Source organism: Vicia villosa, linkage group LG7, assembly GCF_029867415.1.
Source record: "Vicia villosa cultivar HV-30 ecotype Madison, WI linkage group LG7, Vvil1.0, whole genome shotgun sequence".
Lineage (NCBI taxonomy): Eukaryota > Viridiplantae > Streptophyta > Magnoliopsida > Fabales > Fabaceae > Vicia > Vicia villosa.
Genome location: NC_081186.1, coordinates 90,690,609 through 90,696,688, shown reverse-complemented (window position 1 = coordinate 90,696,688; position 6,080 = coordinate 90,690,609). Strand labels below are relative to the sequence as shown.

Genomic DNA, 6,080 nt, shown 5'->3' with positions numbered 1-6,080 from the left:
CCCTGGTCATTAGGATTTTTGTATTAGTAGCATATATGTTATAAGTGATTACTTATTCATTTTTATAATTAATCATTGTCAATAGGATTTTTGTATTATTAGCATATATGTTCAAGTGATTACTTATTCACCTTTTTAACTAATCAATGTCATTAGGATTTTTGTATTATTAGCATATATGTTTAAGTGATTAGTTATTCAATTTTATAATTACTCTTACTTCTATTAATCAATGTCATTAGAATTTTTGTATTATTTGCATATATATATATATATATATATATATATATATATATATATATATATATATATATATATATATATATATATATATATATATATATATATGTTATAAGTGATTACTTATTCATTTCTATAATTAATCAATATCATTAGGATTTTTGTATTATTAGCATATATGTTATAAGTGATTACTTATTCATTTTTATAATTAATCAATGTCATTAGGATTTTTGTATTATTAGCATATATGTTTAAGTGATTAGTATTCAATTTTATAATTACTCTTACTTCTATTAATGAATGTCATTAGGATTTTTGTATTATTAGCATATATGTTCAAGCGATTACTTATTCACTTTTATAATTAATCAATGCCATTAGGATTTTTGTATTATTAGCGTATATGTTTAAGTGATTAGTTATTCAATTTTATAATCATTCTTACTTTTGTTAATCAATGTCATCAGGATTTTTGTATTATTAGTATATATATATATATATATATATATATATATATATATATATATATATATAAAAGTGATTACTTATTCATTTTTATAATTATCAATGTCATTAGGATTTTGAATTATTAGCAAATATGTTACAAGTGATTACTTATTTCTTTTTATAATTAATCAATGTCATTAGGATTTTTGTATTATTAGCATATATGTTTAAGTGATTAGTTATTCAATTTTATAATTACTCTTACTTCTATTAATCAATGTCATTAGGATTTTTGTATTATTAGCATATAAGTTAGAAGTGATTACTTATTCATTTTTATAATTAATAAATATTAATAGGATTTTTGTATCATTAGCATATATATCATTAGCATATATGTTTAAGTGATTACTTATTCAAATAAATATTGTTCTATTAATATAAATATTAATAAAATAATAGTTATATATGTTTAAGTGATTACTACTTCTAATAAATAAAGGAGTAATTTTTTTATTTCAAATAAATAAATTAAAGTGTAGTATTGAAAGTGAAAATAATAGTTTTACTAATAATATTGGTCTATTAATATAAATATTAATGAAATAATAGTTATATATGTTTAAGTGATTACTTCTAATAAATAAAGGAGTAATTTTTTAATTTCAAATAAATAAATTATAGTGTAGTATGGAGAGTGAAAATAATAGGTTTATGACTAATATTGGTCTATTAGTATAAATATTAACAAAATAAGATAATTAAAAGAGAAAAGAATAGGACAAAAGTAGTAGTATTAACCTTTTGAGTTATAAATGTCGTGCAATTCTTGAAACCTGGTCACATAACTTAACCAAACAATGGCTTTTAAAACACTAATGATTTTAAGTGTTTTTATTATTCAAAGTTCATCTCTTGTGCATGATCATGTTTCCATTTCCACTCATGATGAGTGGATTCAACATTATGGAAAAGTGTATGAGAATAGTGAAGAGAAGTTGAAGCGGATGAGCATATTCAAAGAAAATGTCAAGTTCATTCAAGCTTTCAATGATGTTATGAACGACGCTTTCAAGTTCGTAATCGAAAACCACGGAATCTCCAGTGAAGCTGAATATCCGTATGAAGCAGTTGAGGGAACATGTGTGGCAAACTCATCCCATCACCCCCTGCTGCTACACTAACTGGCTATGAAGACATCCTTGCCAATGATGAAAACTCGATGTTAAAAGTTGTTGCGAACCAACCCATTTCTGTAGCAATTAACGGAAGTGGATCGCATTTTCAGTTTTTTGGTAGTGGAATCTATACTGAGCCATGTAATACTACCTTGAATCATGGAGTAACAGTGGTTGGCTATGGAGTTAGTGATGAAGGAATCAAATATTGGTTGGTCAAAAACTCATGGAGCAGTCATTGGGGTGAAGGAGGTTTCGCCAAGTTTCTAAGAGGCACTGAAGCTTCTGAAGGACTGTGTGGAATAGCTACTCGAGCTTGTTATCCTATAGCACCTGCTTCTTCTTCTTCTTCTCAGTTGCATCTTTTTTTTGTTTTTGTTTTTGCAAGTATCCAGTTCAATTTGATTTAAAATGAATTTTTTTTTTATTAGCATATATCTTTAAGTGATTAGTTATTCAATTTTATAATTACTCTTACTTCTATTAATCAATGTGATTAGGATTTCTGTATTATTAACATATATATGTTATAAGTGATTACTCTATTCATTTTTATAATTAATCAATGTCATTAGAGTTTTTGTATTATTAGCATATATGTTATAAGTGATAACTTATTCATATTTATAATTAATCAATGTCATTAGGATTTTTGTATTATTAGCATATATGTTTAAGTGATTAGTTATTCAATTTTATAATTACTCTTACTTCTATTAAAGAATGTCATTAGCAGAGACGGAGCTATTCACAACAAAGTGTGGACCCATGCCCCCACTATCTTTTAAACTTTTATACACATCATATAATTATATTATCATACTCACACCTCATATTATCATACTCAGTCCCGTTTATGTCATTTTATGTCACTTGGTCTTTGCATACTCACTCTCTTTTATGTTAGTTGGTCTTTGCATTAATTATACAAATGTTATTAAATTAGTTGTGGTATTTTAAGCTAATTACACGATCAACTCCTCAATGTCATACTATACTAATATATATCATAGAAATTGTTTCACGCACGCACGCGCACACACAAATATATATATTTATATCTTTAAAATTTTATATTAAAAAGATGTGTATATATTTGCCCCCACTAGTTAAAAGTCCTGGCTTCGTCCCTGGTCATTAGGATTTTTGTATTAGTAGCATATATGTTATAAGTGATTACTTATTCATTTTTATAATTAATCATTGTCAATAGAATTTTTGTATTATTAGCATATATGTTCAAGTGATTACTTATTCACTTTTTTAACTAATCAATGTCATTAGGATTTTTTTATTATTAGCATATATGTTTAAGTGATTAGTTATTCAATTTTATAATTACTCTTACTTCTATTAATCAATGTCATTAGAATTTTTGTATTATTAGCATTTATATATTATAAGTGATTACTTATTCATTTTTATAATTAGTTAATATCATTAGGATTTTTGTATTATTAGCATATATGTTATAAGTGATTACTTATTCATTTTTATAATTAATCAATGTCATTAGGATTTTTGTCTTATTAGCATATATGTTTAAGTGATTAGTTATTCAATTTTATAACTACTCTTACTTCTATTAATGAATATCATTAGGATTTTTGTATTATTAGCATATCATCATACTAAATTATAATCCAAGAAGTTCTTCCCACAAAAACTTCCCGCTAAAAAATCTATAATAAATAAAAAATAAATTAAATAAAATAAATTAATTAATTAATACATTATAATAAATTAAATAAATAAAAAATTAATTAATTAAAAAAAACTCACTCACCCACTAATATGTGATTTTATAATTTATTTGTTTTAAAGAAATAAAATATAAATATGACTAATTATTAAAATTTAATTAAAAATAAAATAAAAATATTACTACTTATTAAAAATGGTTATGTTTTTTTTTTCAAAAAATTTATTTAGCCACGATTTGCAAAACTTCCACTACTTCAAAAACAGTTTCTTAATTATTCATTAATTATTATTATCAATTTAATAAATGGTTCAAAAAATTATTTAATAACCTCATTAATCCATTACTTTATTACCATTAATTAACTATCATAAAACTTCTCTCTGTTCAATATTATTTGTATTACTATTATTATTTAATTAATTACATGTTGCAAATAAATAATTTATTTATTTGTGTTACTCTGTCAAATCTATTGCATAGGCTTAACTTAGAACTTCTTAACACTTGTATATTCTTAGAAGTTCTTAAGTCTTAGAGTCTTTTTTGTTATATTTTGTCTATACCTCTTATTGTATATCAAGTGTAGTTTATCACTATCTCTTAATTGTTTGTTATAAAGTCAGAAGTTTCTTGATCATGTGCTTGAGAAGATGAAATCTCTTTCTTGTATGCTTGAGTCCTTGAAGTCTCTTTCAAAAGAAATAACCATAGATTACATGAAGTTTGAAGACCAATTGGCTGATATGTTCACTAAGTCTCTTAGGAGTTCTCAAGTGAATTACATTTCTAATAATTTTGACTCATATGGCATATATGATTCATCTTTAGAGGATGTTAAGAATATTTGTATATAGAAAGTCTCACATCGACTATAGCATCTAATTAGCTTAAAAATTCCATATAAAGAACACTTTACTTGATATTTATGAGAGAAACGAGAACTATTAATACCGATCGTTTGATTTAATTAACGACTATGATTTAAAAATTCCATATAAAGAACACTTTACTTGATTTTTTTTCTAGAATGGTTAATATTTAAAAGAAAGTCATTTAAAGATATTCTTACCAAAAATAATTTTATTTGATTAAATTGTTATAAAAATATTGTGAAATATATTTATTAATTTATTATAATCAAATTGTATTTTTTATTTTTATTTTAAATTAAAATTCTCTAAGCTATCTATACAATTTCAAGACTAAAAAAATACTAAAAAATAATGTAAACTTTAAAATAATAAGAAGTATAAATTTTTTAAATAATTTTATTTGTATTTAAATTATATTCAATTAAAATTATATCATCTAATGTTTTTAAAAAAATAGTAGTTCTTACAAAATTAATATAATTTATAAAAAAATTTAACATTTAATTCTTACATTTAACATTTTTAAAACAATATAACAAGTCTTTCTTTTTAAAACAAAACATGCTACCAAATATTTTATAAACAATATAATCATTACAATGGAAATTAATAAGTAAAAATTTAACAATAATTATATAGAACAATGGAAATTAAATTGACCCCTTTAGAAAAATTTATTTACCTAAATAAATTATGAAAAAATATAATTCTATAAACTATGAGATACAATTTTAGATAAGTTTTGTTTAAATTTAATTACAATCGGTATATATAATTTAAAAAATTACACTTTTAAATCATATAGTTTAATTAAATTGTGATTAAAATATTTGGTAGCATGTTTTGTTTTAAAAAGAAAGACTTGTTATATTGTTTTAAAAATGTTAAATGTAAGAATTAAACGTTAATTTTTTTTATAAATTATATTAATTTTGTAAGAACTACTATTTTTTTTTAAAAATTAGATGATATAATTTTAATACCGATAGTTGATTTAATTAACAGCTATGATTAAAAAATTCTATATAAAGAACACTTTACTTGATTTTTTTCTAGAATGGTTAATATTTTAAAGAAAATCATTTAAAGATATTCTTACCAAAAAGATTTTTATTTAATTAAATTGTTATAAAAATATTATGAAATATATTTATTATAATCAAAATGTATTTAGTATTTTTATTTTAAATTAAAATTCTCTAAGATATATATATTTTAAAGAAAATCATTTAAAGATATTCTTAGCAAAAATATTTTTATTTAATTAAATTATTATAAAAATATTATGAAATATATTTATTATAATCAAAATGTATTTAGTATTTTTATTTTAAATTAAAATTCTCTAAGCTATATTTATTTTTCAAGACTAAAAAAATATATAAACTTTAAAATAATAAGAAGTATAAATTTTTTAATCATTTTATTTTTATTTAAATTATATTCAATTAAAATTATATCATCTAATGTTTTAAAAAAAATATTAGTTCTTACAAAATTAATTAAATTTATAAAAAAAATTTAACGTTTAATCCTTACATTTAACATTTTTAAAACAATATAACAAGTCTTTCTTTTTAAAACAAAACATGCTACCAAATATTTTAATCATAATTTAATTAAACTATATGATTT

At 21.2% G+C, this 6,080-nt stretch overlaps 1 pseudogene; it reads left to right on the top strand.

The window, feature by feature from the left end:
- Positions 1-1,550: 1,550 nt before the first annotated feature.
- LOC131619665 (senescence-specific cysteine protease SAG39-like) lies at positions 1,551-4,427 on the top strand (annotated as a pseudogene).
- Positions 4,428-6,080: the final 1,653 nt, after the last annotated feature.